This window comes from Lactuca serriola, chromosome 5 (assembly GCF_051521515.1).
Source record: "Lactuca serriola cultivar US96UC23 chromosome 5, Lser_US96UC23_V15, whole genome shotgun sequence".
Lineage (NCBI taxonomy): Eukaryota > Viridiplantae > Streptophyta > Magnoliopsida > Asterales > Asteraceae > Lactuca > Lactuca serriola.
This window is the reverse complement of record NC_136412.1, coordinates 297,668,657-297,691,787: the sequence shown is the minus strand read 5'-3', so window position 1 is coordinate 297,691,787 and position 23,131 is coordinate 297,668,657. Positions and strand designations below refer to the sequence as shown.

Below are 23,131 nucleotides of genomic sequence, written 5' to 3'. Positions count from 1 at the left end.
CCTTTTGAATGTTGTCTTTGATAAAATGATATCGAATGTCAATGTGCTTTTTCATGGAATGGTGAATAGGATTGTGAGAAATGGCAATAGCACTGGTTGAGTCACAAAATATGGGAATTTGTGAGATTTTGAAGCCATAATCACGCAATTGATTTTGCATCCATAGGACTTGTGAACAACAGCTGGCGGCAGCGACGTATTCAGCTTCTGCTGTTGATGTGGACATAAGTCTGTTTCTTTGAAGTCCAACTCCCTAGTCTACCTCCTAGGAATTGATAGCTACCAGATGCGTTTTTTGTATCTAGCTTGCATCCTCCATAGTCTGAGTCGGTGAAAGCGTTCAACTGAAAATCAGATTTAGCTGGATACCAAAGGCCAAGTTTGGGAGTGCCTTTTAGGTATTTGAAGATGCGTTTCACATCAACTACATGAGATTCAATAGGATTTGCTTGGTATCTGACACAAACACATGTAGAAAACATGATGCCAGGTCTGCTAGCAGTGATGTATAAGAGTGATCCGATCATTCCACAATATCTTTTCTAGTCAACGGGTTTGCCATTTAAATTTGCATCGATTTTTTATCCAAAAGCCATTTGGGTTTTTGCGGTATTGGATTTGTCCATTGAAAATCGAGTGAGTTGGTTTTTGACATAATTCTCTTGGTTGATGAAAATTCCATCAGTTGACTGTTTGATTTGAAGTCTGAGAAAAGTAGTCATCTCCCCAATCATGCTCATTTCAAATTTTCTCTTCATTAGATCTGCAAGCTTAACACTCAAAGATTCATCAGTAGAACTGAAAATAATGTCATCAACATATATTTGTATGATTAAAAGATGTTTATTAAACATTTTATGAAAGAGGGCTTGATCGATTGAACTTCTTTTAAAACCTGATTTTTCGAGAAAAGTTGACAACGTGGCATATTAGGCTCGGGTGCTTGTTTCAAGCCACATATAGCTTTCTGCAATTTAAAGCTATGATCTGGAAATTTGGGATCTCGAAACCTGGTGGTTGTTGGATGTATACTTCAAGCTCTATCTCTCCATGTAGGAATGCATATTTAACGTCCATTTGGAATACTTTGAAGTTCTTATGTGCAACATATGCAAGAAAGATGCGAATTTCTTCAATTCTGGGAACTGGAGCATATGTTTCATCGTAGGCGATTCCTTCTTGTTGTGAATATCCTTTGACTACAAGACGTGCCTTGTTTCGACTAATGATTCCATGATCGTCAGTCTTGTTTCTATATACCCATCTTGAACCTATAACAGTAACATCGGGTGGGTTAGGAACAAGATTCCATACGTCATTTCTTTCAAATTCTGCTAACTCTTCTTGCAAAGCTTTTACCTAGTTTGGATCTTTGAGAGCAAAATGTATGGTTTTGGGTTCACTCATGGATAAGAAGGCTTCATATAAACATTTATTTGTGGATTTTGCTCTAGTTTGAATCCTGATTTGGGATCTCCGATGATTTGGTCTGTAAGATGATTTCTGGTCCACTTTATTAAGTGATTCTCTTCCTTTATAATAATTCGATTTTCAGTATCCCATTGTTCTTCTCCGGGTGTTTCATCTTGGAATAGGTTTGAAGGTTCCCCCATAAATGATGCATCGGGATTCTTTTGGCTATTTATGGATTGGATGTTCAAAGGAGGATTTGGTGTTTGTTCCAAAGAGGAAGTATGTGTTGGTGGTTCCCCCTTGAATTGATCTGTATCATTTTGGTTTGTTTGTAGAATTCCTTCACTGGGTGTTCCTGTAGGATCAATTGAAGTAGTTAGAAGTTCAGAATTGTAAGCGGTTTTGGGTTGTTCAAAAAGTAAATCAAGATCGATTTTAATGTCTATGTCAGGAGAAGGTGTTTGTTGAATTGGATTTTGACAAATATCATCAATCATTTTAGAACCAAAATGTTCACGGTCCAACTTCCTGACATAAAATTCATCGAAATGAACATCAATACTTTCTTCAATTACTCTGGTACATTTGTTCGGTACTCGATAAGCAGTTGAGGAAAACGAGTAACCAACGAAAATTCCTTTGTCCGACCTTGATTCAAATTTTGAAATGTGATCTTTATTATTCTTTACGAAGCATCGACAACCAAAAATATGGAAAAATTTGATGTTTGGTTTTCAGTTGTTAATGACGTCATATGGTGTTTTATGAAGATGTTTATGGAATAAGGAATGATTTTGAGTGTAGCAAGTGTGGCTATTGCTTCTGCCCAGAAGTATTGTGGCAGATCAACGAAGATAAGCATTGATCTTCCAGCTTCACATAGAGTTATGTTCCTTCTTTCGACAACGCCATTCTATTGTGGAGTGTATGGGGCTGAGAAGTTATGTTCTATTCCTTTGTCTTTGAGAAATGAATCTAGAGTCTTGTTTTTGAACTCTAAACCGTTATCACTTCGGATTCTTCGAACATGTCATTTGAGCTTCAGTTCAATTTGGTTTGATGAAGTTGATCATATCTTCATGTGCTTCTGATTTTAGTCTTAAGAAAAAACCCAAGTAAAGCATGAGAAACCATCAACGATAACAAGAATGTACTTCTTCCCTTGTATGGTTTGGGTTTTGGCTGGGCCACAAAGGTCTATGTGCAACAATTCTAATGGTTCGGATACACTAGATTCTGAGATGCTTTTTTGAGTGGATTTGGAAAGTTTTCTTTTTACACATGCGGCACAGAGACTTTCATTATCAAGCTTTAGAAGTGGTAGTCCTTGAACAATATCATCTCTAATCAATTTATTGATGTACCCAAAGTTTAGATGGGAAAGGCGTCGGTGCCATAACCAACTAATATCTGTTGGGGCTTTAGATAGCATACATATATTGAGTTTACCATAGATAAGATCCATGTCAAGTGGATACATATTTCCGGCACGATCAGAATCAACTATAACATCTTTAGTTTTGGCGTCCATGATCAAGCTTCGTTGTTTGGTGAACAGAACTTCAAGATTGTTATTACAGAGTTGAGAAACATTGATGAGGTTGTGTTTGAGGTCATCGACGTAGGAAACTTTCTTTATGGTGAAATTACCATTTGTTATGTTTCCATAACCCTTTATTTTTGCTGTTATGTTGTTGTCGAAGGTAACATCTTGATTGGTTTGTGTAGGTTTGAAGTCACATAAGTAGTTCCGGTTTCCTGTCATATGCTTGGAGCAACCACTATCGATATACCATGTATCATCATTGGCTTCTCCAATATTAAGTACCTGCAACTGCAATCAGACATAAGGTGTAGGTACCCAAATCTGAATGGGTCCTGGTTTGTCAGTTGTTGTTATTTTTGCGTGCTTTGCTTAATGAATTTCTTTTAGCATTTAACTTCACGTTGTTGTAAGAGTTTGGTTTATGAGGATGGAATGGTTGAGGTTTGATTTGATTTATCAAGTATACCTAAAATCTGATTTGTTTTTGAAAACCTGTGGGTTGATAAGATCTATGATTTGGTGAAAGATATCCTAGATTTGAAAGTTTGTTTGAAAAGCGTTCTTCATATCTGGGACATGAAGGGCAGTTTTGAAAAGCTTTTTGATGATGATGGTTTGGAACTTTATGATGTGATTGTTTTTTAACGTTACTTGAATGATTAAAAGTGATATCTTGAAAGCGATTTTCAAAAGTTTTTGGAAAAGGTTTTGGTTTTTGTTTAGAAACATGTTTATGAGGTATGACGTAGGGTTGAACTGGTTTCTTTGGTTGGTTTTCAAAAACGTTTGGCTTGACAAGTGGGGTTTTGGTGACTTGAATGAATTTTTTGCTTGTTTGTTGTTTCTTGGAGTATTTTTGTCCCAGACTAGTTTTTGCAACAATTGATGAACTCATTATAGGAAAAGCAGTCGGTAGAGAAGTACTACCATCCTCATAAGAGGAATTTTCTCCGTTCAAAAAGTTTTTAAGTTTGGTGATTTCGTCGGTATGTTTGATTTGGCGAGTTAAAGAACTAGCAGAGTCTGTTTCAGAATTTACAACTCTTTTGAAAGACTTTTTGGAAATAGTGAAAGCAATATTATCTTGGCTACAGTTGATAACTGTTTCGTCGTCTGAATCTTCCTCATTAACATATGTGAAAAGATCTGGTAGAGTGGATTCAGGGTTTTCACAATTCGTCATGTTTTTCTGTTTTGCTTGTTCAATTTCAAAGGATTCTCTTCCAATTCCTGGTCTGTAATTCGTATGATTTTTTCTAGTTCCTAAGGTGTTTGTCTTTGTGAAAATATCATCACTTAGTTTTCTAGCAACTTTGATAGAATCCATGTTCCATAACAGTCTTTTATTCTCGGTTTCAAGAGAATTGATTTGTTTTAAAGAATCAGTTAGTTTTTCATTTAAAATAGTGTATTTGTCAATTGATTCTTGAAAGTCTTGTTTTAACTGAAGGATTTCCATTTCTAAAACATCTTTTATTTCAAAAGAAATGACTGACTGATTTTTTTGTTCCAAATCCCTTTTCTGAATTAGGGTCCGATTTAATCGTTCCAAGACGTGATTATAATCTTCTGATTTTCTTTCAACGTCTCTTTCCAGTTTGTTTTTATTCTTGTTGATTATCCAAATTTGAGTTGCAATGTTTGTAACTCAGATTTTCTAATATCAAAATTGACCTTTGTGTCATGGTATGTTTTGAGATTAGCTTTTAGACTTTTTTCAATCTTGGTTATGTGGCACTCAAAAATTGTTTTGGAAAAACCAAGTTCAGATATCATAGACCATACCCGTTCTATGACGTTGGGAGCTCTTGAAGGTATATCAACACCAGCTACGAAGCAAAAGTTTGATTGTGTTGGTTCATTGTCAGCTTCGTCATCAGAAGTTGGCCAGTATTCCACGCTTGGTTCATGGATTGCCATCAATGCTCTTTGTTTTTCTTGGTTTTCCAGTTTCTTCAGTTCATCGACTCTTTGAGCATAGTATGTTGAATCAAATAGTGATTTGTTCCTTTGTAGTTGTGACAAATGATCACTTCTTCATCACTGTCATCCTTTTGACTCTTAATCAGAAGTCTTTCAGGTGCTTGAGTTTGGGTTTGTTGGGAAGGTTGATGTAACATCCCCCTCTGGCACGTATCACAACAATATTGTCCGCTTTGGGCCACTCGGCACGAGCGCTTAAAAGCAGATTCCATAAGAACTCTGCAATTAAGCGTGCTCAGGCTCTGGCACGTATCACAATATTAACACCCCCTCTGGCACGTATCACAATATTGTCCGCTTTGGGCCACTTGGCACGAGGACTTCCCAGGGGGTCACCCATCCTGGTATTACTCCCGCCTGAGCACGCTTAACTACAGAGTTCTTATGGGATCTGCAGCCCTCACGGTTTTAAAACGCGTTGTGTTAAGGAAGGTATCCACACCCCTTATAAGGAATGCTTAGTTCTCCTTCCCAACTGATGTGGGATCGGATCTAACCCACTTTCACCCCCCCCCCCTAATAGTAGGGTTCGACGTCCCCGTCGAACACATCGACCCGTGCCCTGGCTCTGATACCATTTGTAACATCCCCCTCTGGCACGTATCACAATATTGTCCGCTTTGGGCCACTCGGCACGAGGACTTCCCAGGGGGTCACCCATCCTGGTATTACTCCCGCCCGAGCACGCTTAACTGCAGAGTTCTTATGGGATCTACTGCCCTCACGGCTTTAAAACGCGTTGTGTTAGGGAAGGTATCCACACCCCTTATAAGGAATGCTTAGTTCTCCTTCCCAGCTGATGTGGGATCGGATCTAACCCACTTTCACCCCCCCCCCCCCCCCCCCCCAATTGTAGGGTTCGACGTCCCCGTCGAACACATCGACTCGTGCCCTGGCTCTGATACCATTTGTAACATCCCCCTCTGGCACGTATCACAATATTGTCCGCTTTGGGTCACTCGGCACGAGGACTTCCCAGGGGGTCACTCATCCTGGTATTACTCCCGCCCGAGCACGCTTAACTGCAGAGTTCTTATGGGATCTGCTGCCCTCACGGCTTTAAAATGCGTTGTGTTAGGGAAGGTATCCACACCCCTTATAAGGAATGCTTAGTTCTCCTTCCCAGCTGATGTGGGATCGGATCTAACCCACTTTCCCTCTGGCACGTATCACAATATTGTTCGCTTTGGGCCACTCGACACGAGGACTTCCCAGGGGGTCACCCATCCTGGTACTACTCCCGCCCAAGCACGCTTAACTGCAGAGTTCTTATGGAATCTACTGTTAAGCGTGCTCGGGCGGGAGTAGTACCAGGATGGGTGACCCCCTGGGAAGTCCTCATGCCGAGTGGCCCAAAGCGGACAATATTGTGATACGTGCCAGAGGGGGATGTTACAAATGATATCAGAGCTAGGGCACGGGTCGATGTGTTCGACGGGGACGTCGAACCCTATAATGGGGGGTGAAAGTGGGTTAGATCCGATCCCACATCGGCTGGGAAGGAGAACTAAGCATTCCTTATAAGGGGGTGTGGATACCTTCCCTAACACAACGCGTTTTAAAGCCGTGAGGGCAGCAGATCCCATAAGAACTCTGCAGTTAAGCGTGCTCGGGCGGGAGTAATACCAGGATGGGTGACCCCCTGGGAAGTCCTCATGCCGAGTGGCCCAAAGCGGATAATATTGTGATACGTGCCAGAGGGGGATGTTACAAATGGTATCAGAGCCAGGGCACGGGTCGATGTGTTCGACGGGGACGTCGAACCCTATAATGGGGGGTGAAAGTGGGTTAGATCTGATCCTACATCGGCTAGGAAGAAGAACTAAGCATTCCTTATAAGGGGTGTGGATACCTTCCCTATCACAACGCGTTTTAAAGCCGTGAGGGTAGCAGATCCCATAAGAACTCTGAAGTTAAGTGTGCTCGGGCGGGAGGAGTACCAGGATGGGTGACCCCCTGGGAAGTCCTCGTATTAGTGGCCCAAAGCGGACAATATTGTGATACGTGCCAGAGGGTATCACAATATTGTCCTCACGTATCACAATATGTTACAGTTGAGAATGGTTTTGTTGGAATCCAAAATTCTAGTTGTTTTGAAAACCATTATTTTGATTGTTGTAACCTTGATTCTGGAAACCTCTGTTTTGATTTTGAAAACTGTTGTTTAGATTATTATTATGACCTGAGTTGGGATTGTTTTGAAGTTCCTGGTTTTGAAAACCTTGGTTTGAGTTGTTATGGAAGGAAGGTCTTTGAGAATTTTGTCCAAAGTACGGCCTAGGTTGAAAACTTGAGTTGTTTTGTCCAGATGAAGTTATTGGTTGAAACCCTGAATTATTTTGTCTAAAAGATGGTTTGTTTTGAAAATTTGGTCTCAATTTTGATTGACCATGATTTGGGAGAAATCTCTGGAGATTTGTGTTTGCAACCAATGCACACAGTTGTTGATAGTATGCTTCATCATTCGAATCAGACTGATCAAAACAATTATTTACAAAGGCTTGGTACTGAAAAGATGTAGTCTGATTAGAATGATTAAAGTTTTGATCATTGAAAGGTGTTTGGTTTTGAGAAGATGTGGACACAAGAGCAAGTGGTTCTCCAAAAGCTGTAGTGGTTGGTGGGTCAATCGAGGATTCATACGATTGAAGTTCTCCATACAAATTGTATAAAGTTTCAGTATGAATAGCTAGATTTCCCTGAATAATGAGTTTAACCATTTTCCAGCTTTCGAAAAGATTGTTTAAAAACTTGAGATTTATCTCGTGTTGTGTCTTTTTGATACCCAAATTGTTCATTTTAACCATAATAAAATTGAACCTATCGTGAGCATCATGGATGTTTTTTGATGAAAACATTTTGAAATTATCGAATTCATTCAAAATAAATGTTCTTTTCTTTCCGATAACTCTTTTATATCCACAAAAATGACTTTTCAAACTTTTCCATATTTGATTTGCGGTTAACAGTATAATGTCATCCATTTGTATTAGTATACTGTGAGGTATTCCAGACACAAGTTCCTTTTTGTCTTGGAGTTCCAACTTGCTTCTGATTTCAGCTTGAGTGGCTTGATTTGTAGCAAGATTAGCTATATTTTCTGGAGTAATATATGTTCCTTCTACACATTTCCAGACATCTTCATTTATGGTGTTAAGATGAAGATTCATACGACCAACCCACAAATTATACTCTTCAGGAATAAGTATGGGTGCCCGTGAACTAGATCCTAAGCTGTTAGCAATAGAGACAGAGTTCATGTTAGAGTAATTAGTAGAAGACATTTTTTTTAAAGATTTTTTAATTTTTTTTAAAGGATTTTGAATAAGTGATATTAAAATGAAATATTTAAAGAAAAGTTTATGGAAGGTTTATAAATGCTAACCAAAAGTTTTCGACAAAAAATTCAAAGTAAATCACACAAGCTTTGATACAAATTGTTGAAATTATAGAATCTGATCACCACAGATAAAGGCTCGGATACCAGTTAATGTGTGACAGATATATAAATTAAAGATATAAGATACAAATATATAAAGATTAAGAATTGCGGAATAGATATAAACATGAAAGCTATAAATGACTGAAAGTTTGACATAAAACTATAAATATATGAATGACTAAATTTTAATGACGTAAAGCTATCAGTAATATATATGACTATATTTAAATGATGTAAAGCTATAATAAAATATATAAATATATAAATATATATCAAGTAGGTTCGTCAATAAATTGACTGAACTGGTCTGATGGAGCGATTGGTCTATAGTTAGACTGATGGAATGACTGGTCGATAGTTGGACTGATGAAACAATCTGGTCGATAGTTGGACTAATGGAATGACTGGTCGATAGTTGGACGGATGGAACAAACTGGTCGATTGTTGGACTAATGGAACAACTGGTCAATCAAGTAGGTTCGCTAAAATACATGACTGAACATGCTTAGGGTTGGACTGGATCTTAATAGACCGTGTCTCTATTTGTTCAAAGTTCAATCTGGTATTTGATAAGTAACACGAAGTTCATTTTCATGTAAAAATGGGTTTTTTACAAAACAATGCAAAGTACACGGATCATGTAGTTGTATACGGGTATAAGGTGTTTTGAGGAGATTTGATGAGGTTGGAGTGGGTATTTGGAGGTTGGTAGGAGGTGGGATAAGGTTGTAGTTTTGGTGGTGTAAGGCAACAAAGATGGTGATGTTGAAGGAGCTTTGGGTGGTGATGAATGTAGATTTTCGGTGTAGATCTCTTTGGATAGCCAATTCTCTCTCGCGTCTCTTTGGGGTTTCCCATGGTCAAAATCTTCCACAAAAATTTCTAGATGTAGGTAAGATTCTAAAGAATTTGTGGTGAAAATATCCCTAGTAGTATCTTGGTTGTGTTGTGCCTAGTTCTCTTCGTTTCTGACTTGAAGATTCTGAACTCGAGAACAGAAATCTCTTTGGATAGCCAATTCTCTCTCGCATCTCTTTGGGATTTCCCTTAGTCAAAATCGTCCACGAAAATTCCTAGATGTAGGTAAGGTTCTAAATAATTTGTGGTGAAAATCTCCCTCGTAGTATCTTGGCTGTGTTGTGCCCAGTTCTCTTCGTTTCTGACTTGAAGATTATGAACTCGAGAACAACAAGGTGGTGATAGTTGAGGTGATTTAAATAGGGTTTTTTTGAGGAGGTTTAAGGAGGGTATTTGAAGGGTTTTTGGAGAGTATTTTGAGGTTGTAAGGAGGTTGATATAAGGTGGTGATGGTGGTGAAAGTTTATGAAGATGATGGTGTTTGATGGGTTGAAGATGAACATCTTGAGTTTCAATGAAGATGATGAAGATGGTTGATGGTGTTCTTCATTTTGCTTGTTGTTGATCTTGGTGTTCTTGATTTTCTCCAGGGATGAAGACGAAGATGGTGTATGTTTTTCAAAAGAAAACTCACAAGAAAACTAACTCTCTTTCTTCCTTCTATTTTCTCTAACTCTACACATACACACACACTACATACTCACGTATACATATATGGTGAAAAAGCAAATATCTTATTCTAGCTTCATGATGAAATAGTAGTTGGGGTATGGAAGTTGTAGAGGAAAAACGTGGGTCTTGATTTTCTTCTTAATTTCCTTTTCTTTTATTGACTTTTCCACACAAACATACATATATGATATATATATATATATATACATATATGATATATATATATATATATATATATATATATATATATATATATATATATATAATTGTAACGGCTTAGTCGCACACCTAAATTTTCTTGTCTATGCGTTTTCCGTCATTCACGTATTTTTGTATTTCACTTTTAAGCACGAATCCACGCAACGTGAAATAACTGGTAATATTTGTTAGATAACATAAAAACAGTTTGTCTTATTTCAGTGATGGTCAGATACAAAAATATTTTTCAACAGATTGTAAAACACCTATCTCTTCCACCTGTGAACTCTATTGCAACATGCTTCGTGAGGACGCCATTAAAGCAATTGTCATGAATTATGAAGCTAAACGTGCTAATAATATGTCACTTCCAGACACAAAGGTTTTTGAGGCTTAAAACATATAATAATCTTCCATAGTATCTATTTTGACCAGACTTGAAAATCTTATTTCTAGGTTGCCACCATTACCTAATCTTCGTATGTATGACAACTCATATACATCTAATCAGGATAGCCCTTTGGAATCTCTCTTGGTTCTCTCTCTTTCTCCTTCTCTCTCTCTCTCTCTCTTACTCTATGTGTGTATGTTTAACTATGTATATGTTTGTCTTAACATGTATGAATGACCCGAGGGGGGGGGGGGTTATCATTTCTATAGACAATATGAATGGTAAGACATGTTTTACATTATGTTTTTTTATTTATAATTGGTGAATATATGGAACTTCAAATAGGTTTATACTTGATGTTGATTTTTCAACAGTTTAGAGATTTTAGTCTTAAATTAATAATACTAATATAGGGATACTTAAAGTATGTTTATCAAGTTATATTTTTGGTCCATGGTATTGCTAATTTTGTATAATTTTGGTCCTTATTTGTGGTTCTTGTAATGTTTTTAGTCCTTGTTTTTCCAAGTAATATGCTTATTTTTTTCCTTGATTATATCTGCCTTTTGCAATCTTGGTTTCGAAAATAGTCATTTTACTTAGAACATGGACAAAAAATGTTACAAAGACTCATGTAAAGACCAAATTTTAAAAAAAGAATTCAACAAGGACAAATGTAAGTTACCCTTCTTATCATAATTGTGTCTTGCCTCATTCTTTATAGGATTTTGGGTATTGTTGTGGTTGTTTTTTTAAATAAAACTTTTTACAAATGAGTGTATCTTGGTTTTTCATATGATTTTTTTTAACATTTATGTAAAATGTTTTTTTATCAGGAGATTGAAAAAATGCAAGCTCAGCAAGCAACCTGGCTATAACAGCTCACAAGATTACCTTGAGCTTCTTATTGATTGGTTATGATAGATAATTAGTGAAGAAATTGAATTTGATATAAAAGTTGCAAAAAATGGGTTTGATAGTGACCATTATGGCTTAGTAAGTCACACAAAGGTTTATTGAGTATTTAGCTGTTTACAAGGTTGGATTTTTTTTGTATGTAGTGTTTTATTGTTATGACGGAACTGTGGAAGGAATGAAATGGTTTATTCCATTGAAATAGAAAAGAAAATATTGTTTGTTTTGTATGATGAAATGAGATTTGTATTGTTTTATATATGATGCTATTTAATCATCTATTTTATGTTATATTATAGATAAGAAAATATGTAGATATAAGTAGCCTAAATTATAGAATGTCATGAGTATTTACGGACACATTTTTTGTGCCATAAAATATTTTTGTATTGTGGCAAAAAGAAGTGCCACTAAAATCTTAAAATGTGCCACTCAAAGTAGTATGAATTTTTGAATCAAATGAACATTCAATGGCATAAAATATGTGCCACAAATTTTTTTTATTCTGCTGTGACAAATAAGAAAGTGTCACTAAAAGTCTAAAGAGTTGCAGCGACAAAAACAAAAAGGTGCTACTAAAAGGTTTTAGTGGGGGCGTTTTTATTGACATTTATTATGTATGTCGTTGATTCTTTCAGATGCCTTTAGTGGAATTTTTTGGGTTTTTAGTGGCACTTTTTGTATGCCACTAAATAAGATATTTTTTTTGTAGTGTGTGCAAGATGAGCAAGAGCCAAGCTATCATGTATAATCAGTGTATTGTACCATTTTCCTTCGTTTGGTTGGAACCCCAAAAATCTTGAAGTTGCTATGTTAATCAGAAGTTAGGAGGACAACGGAATAAGTGGGTTTCTTAGGAGAGGGGCAGGGTTGATATGATGGAGAGGAAGAAGAGAGTATGTTGTTTATGTGAATTATGAGCATTTGATTTGGCATGCAAAATTAAAGAACACAAAGAACATGGTGATTTGGGTGCTAAAAGATGTATTCGATCATAGTAAATTAGTATAAAAAGGTACTAGATCTAGAACTTTATAAATACTTCACTCACTAATCACTATGAACTACATCACTCAAGCACACCTCTACAAGTGGTATGAACCCACCTTATATAGAGGTGCTTACATTGCTCTCTCTCTCTCTCTCTCTCTCTCTCTCTCTTTCTTTCTTTCTCTCTCTCTCTCTCTCTCTCTCTCTCTCTCTCTCTCATGTCTAAAGACTATACTACCACATGCAAGTAGGTCTACATGAGTCAAACTATTACAAAGTCATACATGTATAACTTTGCACCCCAACATTCTCCCCTTCAAAGTTAGGCATGGATGACCCACTTCAAATATTCCAAAATCGGGCAACCTCACGAACCGAGCCTCAAGCGTGACACATGTAGAAATGAACTTCAAATCTTCAATGACTTTCCAATTCGGGTTCTAAAGTGTGAGACCGTACAAACCAAGCATCAAAAGGAAATTAGGAGTTTCCAAATCTCCAAAAAATTACCCAATTTTGAGCATAAAAGTACACTCCAAAAATATTCAATAAATCCAAACCCATCATGAACATGGAAAACCCAAATCACTTCCGAATCTTCAATCAAATCACTTCATAAACTTCGTTTCTCAAGGTCACTTCGGTCTTCAAGTACGCGTAAAATGAAAAATTCAATTTTCGAATTCCCATATCTAAATCTCTCACCTTTTTTATAATCGAGAAATGATTATAAAACCAAAAAGGAATGAGAAAGCGCTTGAAATCATAATTTTTCTATCCAAATCTACCCCTTAACACATGACATACACTTTTTTTTTTTTCATAAATCCAGAAAATCCAAAAAATCTTTAATTTTCAAATTCGTCCACAAATCACCTTTGACAAAATTTCACAAATTTGGGTAGAAGCTGTCAATTTTGAAATTTTGCAGTGACCCGGTGCGCCCGAAACTGCCTAAGATGCGAAACACTCCCCCAATTGCGAAACTGGGCATAAAGTGTTAATTCGCATTAACTGCAGGAGTCTGTTTAAAAAATATACCCATTTCTCAGAATTTTCAGCCTAATGTCGAAGTTGGGTAAAGTTTGCCATTTCTCATGAACTCCAGGGATTCGAAACGAATGTTCAGCTTTTAACTTCATTTTTACACCCATTTAGAAGTTGGGTAATTTTTGCCACTTCGTTGAAAGATCAGTGGTGTAATTCAAAAATGTTAGTTTTCTTCTTCACTTCGTTATACCAGTCGACTATTCGCTTTTTATCTTAAAGACTTCGTCAACGAACCATGTATGGTCCTCCACAACGAAGCACATACGATTACTCGATAACTAAGCATCGACCTTACGACCATCGACAACGAATTCAAAATCAACTCTTCGCTTTTAATCAAGCAACGTCGACTATTGACTCCAACCCATCGACATCAAAATCGGTCAACCCAACATATCGATACCCACTCCTTCAATCATCGACCTTGAGTATCCAATTTTGATAACATTCATTATCATCCTAATAACCTTTGCAGTCGACCCCAATATCACCATCCGAGGCTAGCCTTCGTTCTCTGCCTTACACATTCGACATCAAACTTCAAATTCAAACCGAAATACTGAATCACAACCCTTTGATAGCAGTCACGCATTCTTCTATGTCGAACAATCAACTCTCGATTCCAAACCATTACTAACCCATCGAACATATTCGTCATCGATATATCAATACAAAAGCGAAGCCTTCAAAATCGACATCACTACTTTGAGACCTCAAAATCGAATTTCCAATCACACAGCCTTCGCTTTTGGTTTTCATACCAAATCTATTCAAACCACTTACTGACCCATCGACCATCGACATCAAGACTTTGAGACCTCAAAATTCAACCCTTTTCAGTCGTGACCTTATATGCCTGTTTGATGCGAACGTTTCCAAGAAAACACTTTCGCATTCATCATAAACAACAAAAGATATTGACTTCAAACCAGTTAACCAAAATCAAAACTCCAACCCACGACCACATGTTGCGAACTCAAGAGCATTTGCGTCACTGTGTTCAACTCCAAGAACACAAACTCAAGCAATTTTCGAAATTAAACCCAAATCAGACTTGATTTCGACATTCACAACCCAATTTCAACTTGAATCTATCGATTTCAGCCTTCAATTCACATAATCATCACTTGAAAAATGATGTTTGACTTTTTACAATGTTTTGAATTTTTGAAATCAAAAGGCAACAAACATGAAATTGATGATTCTAACATCAAATATTAGATCAAAAAGTGTTTGTTACACTGTTCTTCATCATATTCAAGTGTTCTTGGTCAAGTTCATCAAAATCAAAGGACCAATTTCCGATTTCTTCACTTGAACTTGAACAAAATTGATTTTGTCATAGAGCAAATCATCTGAAATCAATTCCCACCTGCAGATAACAAACAATAACCATCGATTATTAGAACCGATGGGATGCAAACGAAACTCAAGAACTGGAAACAAAAAGCGATGCGACCATTAGGTACAACCTCGAATGCATATGTCGAACGACGAAGAACGATGAATTAGCGTCAAAAAATTTATTGACTCAACCAATGAGTTTATCGGATTAAAAAATGTATGGGCTCAAACAATTCGTGGACATTAAAGGATTCAAAAATATTTTGGGCTCTATGATTGGACATGAACAGTAAGATCGAATGATATTTGAACAGATTTGGACTCAAAACAAATATGAACAATAATGGATATGATCTAATTTAGGGCAAATTTTTTATTCTAACAACAGTTACAAATTTAGAATTCGAAAAAAGAATATGATATTGGATCGGACTTGATCAATGAAAAAATTATTGGATCATAACAAATGAGTTTTTTCAAAAAAAATTGATCAAATGAGTCAAAATGATCAAAAAAATTCAAGAACGCAAAAACGAATCAAATAGATTTAGAGAGATCATCGGGAGACTCACCATAAACCTTTCAATTGTGTTGAATGTAGCCAAACCGATAAGCTTTTCTTAAAAAATCGCTTCGATCTTCGAAGACCCGCTATGATACCAATTGTAGTGGTGTTGATTATGATTACAAATGCGGAATATGAAATGATTTAGTGAATCATACAATAATCATGAACATGAAGAACACAAGAGTAAATAAATATCGTTTTAGCTCTCATTAGGTTGTTGAAAGAGTACAAATGGGTTTGCAATGATTCTCTCTTTAAACTAATCTCTCATAAAGTTCCTTACTTAAAATGAGTGTCACTCATTCGTTATAAAGGAAATACAACTCATTACACATATACAAATGAGTTAGCACACATGACATCCAAGAGTGACTTTGCACCCTAACACTCTCCCCCAAAAAGTTAGGATTGGATGTCTCGGCTTCAATATCCAACGAGCTCGCGCGACCAAGACTTACTCCCCCTCAAAGTAATACAGGTCTTCAAATCCGCAAATGAATACCCGAGAAGATTCGAATACCCACTCTTCATTCTTCCCTTTTTTATAATAAAAAAGTTATTATAAAACCCACTAAGGATGAGAAGCGCCTGAGGAATAAACTTCACAAAAATCCCCCTTGATGTGTGCCAAAAATGAAACCACGAAAAACATGCATGGAAAAACAATCACGGAAAAGATATGAAAAATTTCCAATTTTTGTGAAAATTTTCAACTTTTGGGTGAGAGTCGCAAGAGTTTCAAAAATCCGGGTAAAAACTGCTAATATCAGAATTTTGCAGGGACCCGTTGCGACAAAAACAGTCTCAGATGCGAAACTTTACCCCAATTGCGAAACTAGGCATAAAGTGATAATTCACATTAACTACAGGGGCCTGAAATGTAAATTTCTCCAAGTTTCAGAATTTTTATTCCAATTTCGAAGTTAGGTAAATTCTGCCAACATTTGGAAACATCAGGGACTAAATGCGAACTTCTTCACACTTCATAAACTTTTTTTCATCAATTCGAAGTTGGACCTTTTCTGCCATGTCGTTGAAAGAGTAGGGACTTAAATCGAAAATGTTTGTGTTCTTCCTATGAGTGTTCGTTTGGATGGATCGGTTTAATCCGATCCGATCAAGTGAATCCAAATTAATTTCGGTTTTCAAAACATAAATCCCAATAGTCCAAACTAAATTCAAATCTGATCCGATCCAACCAAATTATAATTCGGTTGGATCGGTTTTTTACAATTCGGTTTTCAATAATCAAGACATTTCAATAAATATATGATTTTAGTATTAACTTACTCTATAATATAAACTAAAAATTATTGTTTAATTAGTTGTGAATTAAAATATATAAATAACTATCAAGAAAAATGTATTATACTTTACTACTTTATAGACAATTTATTTTTTTATAAGAAATACATATTAAAGTATTATAATATATGAAAATTTTAATATATTGAAAGAATAATTCAGTAAATTTATAAATTATTAAAGACATATACTAGAAAGAACAAAATAATAAATTTCAATTCGGTTTTTTTGGACAATTCAGTTTTTATTTTATAAACCAAAACCAATCCGAAATCCAAAATAATAATTCAGTTTTGCTAAAAACCAATCAAAAAATCCAAATATCTGAACCAAATAGTCCAATCCAAATTGTCTAATTGGACAATTCGATTTTATCCAAATAGTGAACTGCCCTGGTTCTTCCTCACTTCTCGTTTCTCAGATGCGTTCAAGAAGAAACGCATACAACGAAGACCTCAAGTGATTGACCCGTAGCGAAGTCAATCAATCGCTACTTGACATCGAATAACGACTCCAAGGCTCAACTCCAAGCCTTCGCTTTCAATCACACAATGTCTACTATTGACTCCAACCCGTCGACTTCGAAATCGATCACTCAAATCGTTCGATTTCTAACCCAAATATCACCAAAGTCGATTCCACAGTTTATCAATCGACATCGAATCCTATCTCAAATCAACCCTTCAAAATTAGATTCTTCCTAGTCGACTCGACATTAATATTGTACATTCGATTCCAAAAATCACCAATCGACCTTGATGTACAATGAGTATCGACTCCTAAGCTTATTCCAAGTCTTCGAACTCAACAATAGTCATCAACATCAAACCATTAAAGTACCCACTTCGAAATCAATCGATTCTCAAGCATTTGAGTTCCAAGTGACTCAAACTAAATACGATCCCAGTTAAAGATTGAAATCGTATCCAGATTCATCAAGTTCCCGATTTTGACTTTTAGGTTTGACTTTGTTATTGAATCGGAATAAAAAATCATTCATTGATTGTTCTTCATCAAACATCTAAATTCAACTTCCAAGAGACCTTTTTAGATCAACATCAGCACATTCAACAAAGATTTCATGTTCATCATCAATTTGATATTGTTCTTTCAAGTAACATGAATCATCAGAACAGTTGATAGCAAGAACATGTGATAGATTCAAATCGATATAAAAAATTGATTGATTGCAAAAACAGATCGATTGATTACTCAAAACAACAAAGAAATATTAATTGATCACTAGTATAAGTTTTATCAAAAGAAAATTGAGCAGATATGATCGAAGTTATATGAATGTCGAATTGCACTTGGAAAAAGATCTGATTTCTCGATTAAATGAATCAACGTGCAGATGGATCAAACAACTTTCGGACCATGAGTTTAGGATTGGGCTGAATGAACAGTGAATGTCGAATTTGGGCTAAAACAAAATATTAATTTCGAAAGAAATAAAATTTTGAGAATATAACTTTGATTTTGGTTTGGGTTTGCTCTGTAAAACAAAACAGATTGGATCTATAATAGGACTTGAAACGAATTTGATCCAATCGAGACAAAATAATCAAAAATGAAAAACGCAAAACACGAATCGAATTCATGAACGTTTTGGAATCCATTTGAGAATTTGTGATACCTTTTTGATGATCCGAGTTCCATTTGCAATGAACGAATCAAATTTTGAAGATCTTGGTTCTTTTGTTGGAACGAGAAAATCTCCAATTTGAACATTGTACCACCCACGATGCGTGTTGTACAACTTGTTCTTCGTGTTCTTCAATGATCTATCACCATCTTCATAATAACCATCAACATTTTTGGGTTTTGAGTTCAAATTCATTGCAACATTTGGAGATTGTTGCTTTGGAAACCAAATTTGCTTCATGTATTGTGGCTTCTCAACAACATTTGATAATTTTTGTGAATAAACCCGCTTGTTCTTATTTTTGTTCTTCTTCTTTTTCTTTCTCATCTTTTTGCATCTTGAAGATTTGAATTCAAGAACAACTTCATTCTTGACAACTTCAACTTTGCAACTTTGAATCAAATATTTTGGAGTTTGATATTTGTGAATTTCTTGGATTGATGGCTTTCGATAAGGAATCATTCCTTCAAACGAATCACAAGAACACAAAATATCATCGGTTTGAACTCTTATTGAGCAAAAAAACTTTTTCATCTTCATGAGAATCAACTTGAATCTTCTTATCATGAACTTCAATAACATCAAGAACATCACATTGAATTCCATAGTCTCGAACTTCAACAAACTTAAGAACATGAAAATCATTTGGGTCTTCAATAAGAGAAACATATTCATTCTTGAATAATTCTCTTTCTTTTCCTTCCTTTTGATTTTCACACCAAGATAACATGTTCATGGTGATTTGAATCAAACAATCAATCTTCCCAAGTGGTTGAAATATCAATCTTCCATGATCATCTTTCAAACCTCCATAAGAAACCAAAGTATTCCTTGAAATCAACCCACCTTTCAACAATAATCCATAGAATTGATTTTCATTGACTTTGTATTTGACATCTTCAATTATCACAATCCAAGAATCATAAGACAAGTACACCATCTTTGATCAATCGATAAGATCTAGAGTTTTTCTAGAGAGAGAAAGTGATTTTGAATGAGTTTCTAAAGAGAGAAAGCAAAAATCACTTGAATTCTAGTAAATAAACGAATTATGAATAAAATCAATGAACAATTCGATTTCTAGAATCCAAAAAGTCTCTAAAACACTGTGATAAAATAACAATGAAAAATCACCAAATCAAAAATGTCATCATGGATCAATTCTTGATAAAATCAAGAACGCCCGCTGTGGTACCAATTGATGTGAATTACGAGCATTTGATTTGGCATGTGGAATTAAAGAACACAAAGAACACGGTGATTTGGGTGCTAAAAGATGTATTCGATCATAGTAAATGAGTACAAAAAGGGTACTAGATCTAGAACTTCATAAATACCTCACTCACTACAATGAACTACATCTCTCAAGCACACCTCTACAAGTGGTATGAACCCACCTTATATCTCATGTCTACAGAGTATACTACCACATGCAAGTGGGTCTACACGAGTCAAACCATTAAGAAGTCATACATGGATAACTTTGCACCCCAACAATTGGGAACAATGATCAACATCATATAAAAGAGGGGAACTTAAGTGAAACGATAGAAATACTCTCACATGTTATGCATCTTAGGGCAATTAATGACTCCAATTTGACGGAGTCACCCAAAAGGACCATCCATTAAAATTTTTCAAACCACAACGATCATATTTGATGACAAAAAAAAGTTAAGGACTAAAGTTGATTTTTTTAGAAACCACAGGGACCATTTATGAATATTTTCCTATAAAAAGACAAAATTTCACAAATGTTCCTAATTCTTTTCAGGTTTTCCTAATATAATCCTTATGAAACTTTTTTTTTTTGCATAGATAGTCCCTTTGGAGCAAACTTTGCACATAAATGGTTCTTATGACTAACTTTGTTAATAGATTACGTTCAATGTATGTGAAATGACAAAAATACCCTTTGTTTCTTGCACACAAATAGTCCTTATAAATCTCTCTCTCTCTCTCAAGAACTTACAACTAAAAAACACGAGACCCATTTCTCACTGCCCCATGTGACCCACCGTGGACTCACCTTCTCAAGCCACCACCTTCTCTAGGATCCTTCCTTCTCCTATACTGTCGTTGTTTCCTGTCAACGTTGACCATCACCTGTGACCATTGAACCACTTACCATCAAAATTATTCCTCACCCAAGATCCACCCTCCACCTCATCATTTTATTCTACCTCCTTCTACACCCAATCCAACCCTTCCAAAATTTGATTCATTCATATCCTTCGCTCTGACCACTCTCTCCGACTTCAATCTTTACGACCAAACTCGTGATCTTAAGTTCCTAACATAAACACCGACTTCTATAGCTTCAATTATTAAGCCCAAGCCTATAATCAAATAAAAACCAAACTAAGAAATAACATCTGCAAATGAAAACAAACTGAAATCCAAATCAACACCAGAAAGCAAAAATGGAATGCAGATTAGAAAAGAAATTATTAAAAGCAAATAGATGGATAGTGACAATAGGTGATAACCCTAATCTCCTTTTTTGGAAAACCCATATTCGAACTAGAAGAACGTGTAATTATGTTTTCCCTATTTCATTAACAAACATGCAACTTTGTCGCCAATGAAGGTTTCAGATGCGTTTTTGCTGCATCTTTTTCGATTTCTAATGAAAAAAAATGTTCGTAAGAGACGGAGACTCGAGGAAGAAGACAATCGAGAGATAGAGCGAAAGTGTTCTATTCTTTCATTGATTTGGGAGGGGAAAAAGATTATAAAATTCAGAAAATATCATTCCCAAATTGATTGGCTGTTGAATCGATGAAAACCCATAACCAGGAGATGACAACAACCCTAATAGCCTGCTAAATTGATGTTTGAAACATTATGTTCATTCCAGCAAGTAGAGGAAGCATATGAGGGATATCAACATATTAGATCCATGGACGGGGGAAAGGGCTTTATTGGGTATTTAGTTGTGGGCTAGAGAGAGAGAGAGAGAGAATCATAAGGACTGTTTTTATGCAAAAAAGAAAGTGTATTTTTGTCATTTCACATACACTTAAAAAAATTGTTAACAAGGTTAGTCATAAGGACCATTTATATGCAAGGTTTGCTTCAAATGGACTATCTATGCAAAAATTTTTTTCATAAGGACTATATTAGGGAAAAACTGGAAAGAAATAGGACTATAACGTCACGAAAATTCCATATAATTTTTTCAAATTTAAATATAGTAAAACCATTCAATATCATTCCAACCCAAGTTAATCCAAACATGATTTTGAAACCAACTATCAAAGTATAAGTTTTAAAAGCAAATATCATATTGGAAACATAAAATAGATAGTGTGGAATCTCTAATGGATACGATGCAATCATGTAGGGCTCTTCCTTTTGCTACAAGAAGGACTTGAAAATTTTAAACTTAAACCGTAAGCACAAGGATTAGTGACTTCCCCAAGATATCACATACAAAATATAAGATATAACAATAGGCCCCACCATAAGGGTGTATTTCAACCCGTGTGAATGTTATGTTCACCCATAGTCTTACAACCATTTCCTTTTTGCAGTCTCTTTGCATTCTTTCATGATATATGAGTTACGTTGTTATGTACACTTAGATCGTATTTCTTAGTAAAAGTCCTCTGCGTTATAACTGTTAATCCATATGGAACGTAAAATGTCAGGTATAGATTTACGACACTAATCTATACGGGTAGACATCCCACCAATGGTTCCTTGCTAACCATCGTCCGACTAGTTGAAAATATGCGTTGACATTTTTATATTGTTTACTTTGTGACGTTGATAAAGAGTTGACGTGGAACTTTTACCACACCCCTTTTTAGTGCTGACACAGAGGCTGCGAGTCATAGTACGGTTATATATATATATATATATATATATATATATATATATATATATATATATATATCATTATGGACTCGCCGGTCGCGATTTTGGACCGGAAGACAAAGACCTTGAGGAACAAGGCAATTCAGTTGGTGAAGGTGCAGTGGAAGCACCGGAAGGGGTCTGAGTGGACGTGGGAGGCTGAGGAAGAAATGAGAGAGCATTACCCGGAGTTATTTGCAGATTCAGCCGCAGCAGACTTCGAGGACGAAGTCTGAGACAAGTGGGGGAGAATTGTAACGCCCCGTCTTTGGTATGATGCTTTCGTGGTTTTTATTTAGAAGTTTTATTGAGGGACTCGGCGAGTCTATGGCCTGACTCGTCGAGTAGGGTCGAGTTTTCGTGCACGTGTTAGTTGGCGACTCGGCGAGTCCATATTCGGGACTCGGCGAGTCTACCTGCCTGGAAGAAACCCTAAATCCCCGGGTTGCTCACTATTTAAGCAATGCTTTGTGCCCCAAACTCGCCTCCTTTACCCTCAGAGAGCTGTGAGAAAATCCTAATCCATCCCTTGTTTGTTTTAAGTGCTTTTGTGTGGATTTTGAAGGCTTGAAGAAGAAGAAGAAAGGAGCAAGGAGAAGAGGTGTTGAGCAAAGATCCAAGGGAAAAATCAGAGTTCATTGAGGTATTTCTCGGATTCCTTCTGTTTTATGCTTTAGATTTCCAATTGAACTCTTCTAGGGCTAGTTTAATGCATTCTCCAAGTCTTATAGTTGTTTGGATGCCTTAATAGGTCGAGATATCCCTAGATCTGTTCATTTAGGAGTTGTAGAGCCCGGATCTATTGCCTTTTTGAAGATGCTTTGCATAAGAACCCTAGATCTACTATTCTAAGTGCCTTTTTAGCCTTTATCTCCTTTTTCATGTGTATGTACATGTAAAGTTGGAAACTTTACGTGGTGAATCAGCTTATTGGACTCAGATCTATCATT

The 23,131-nt window shown here is 36.1% G+C and overlaps 1 pseudogene; it reads right to left on the bottom strand.

Moving 5' to 3' along the window:
- Window positions 1–6,132: 6,132 nt before the first annotated feature.
- On the bottom strand, window positions 6,133–6,250 carry LOC145056278 (5S ribosomal RNA; annotated as a pseudogene).
- Window positions 6,251–23,131: the final 16,881 nt, after the last annotated feature.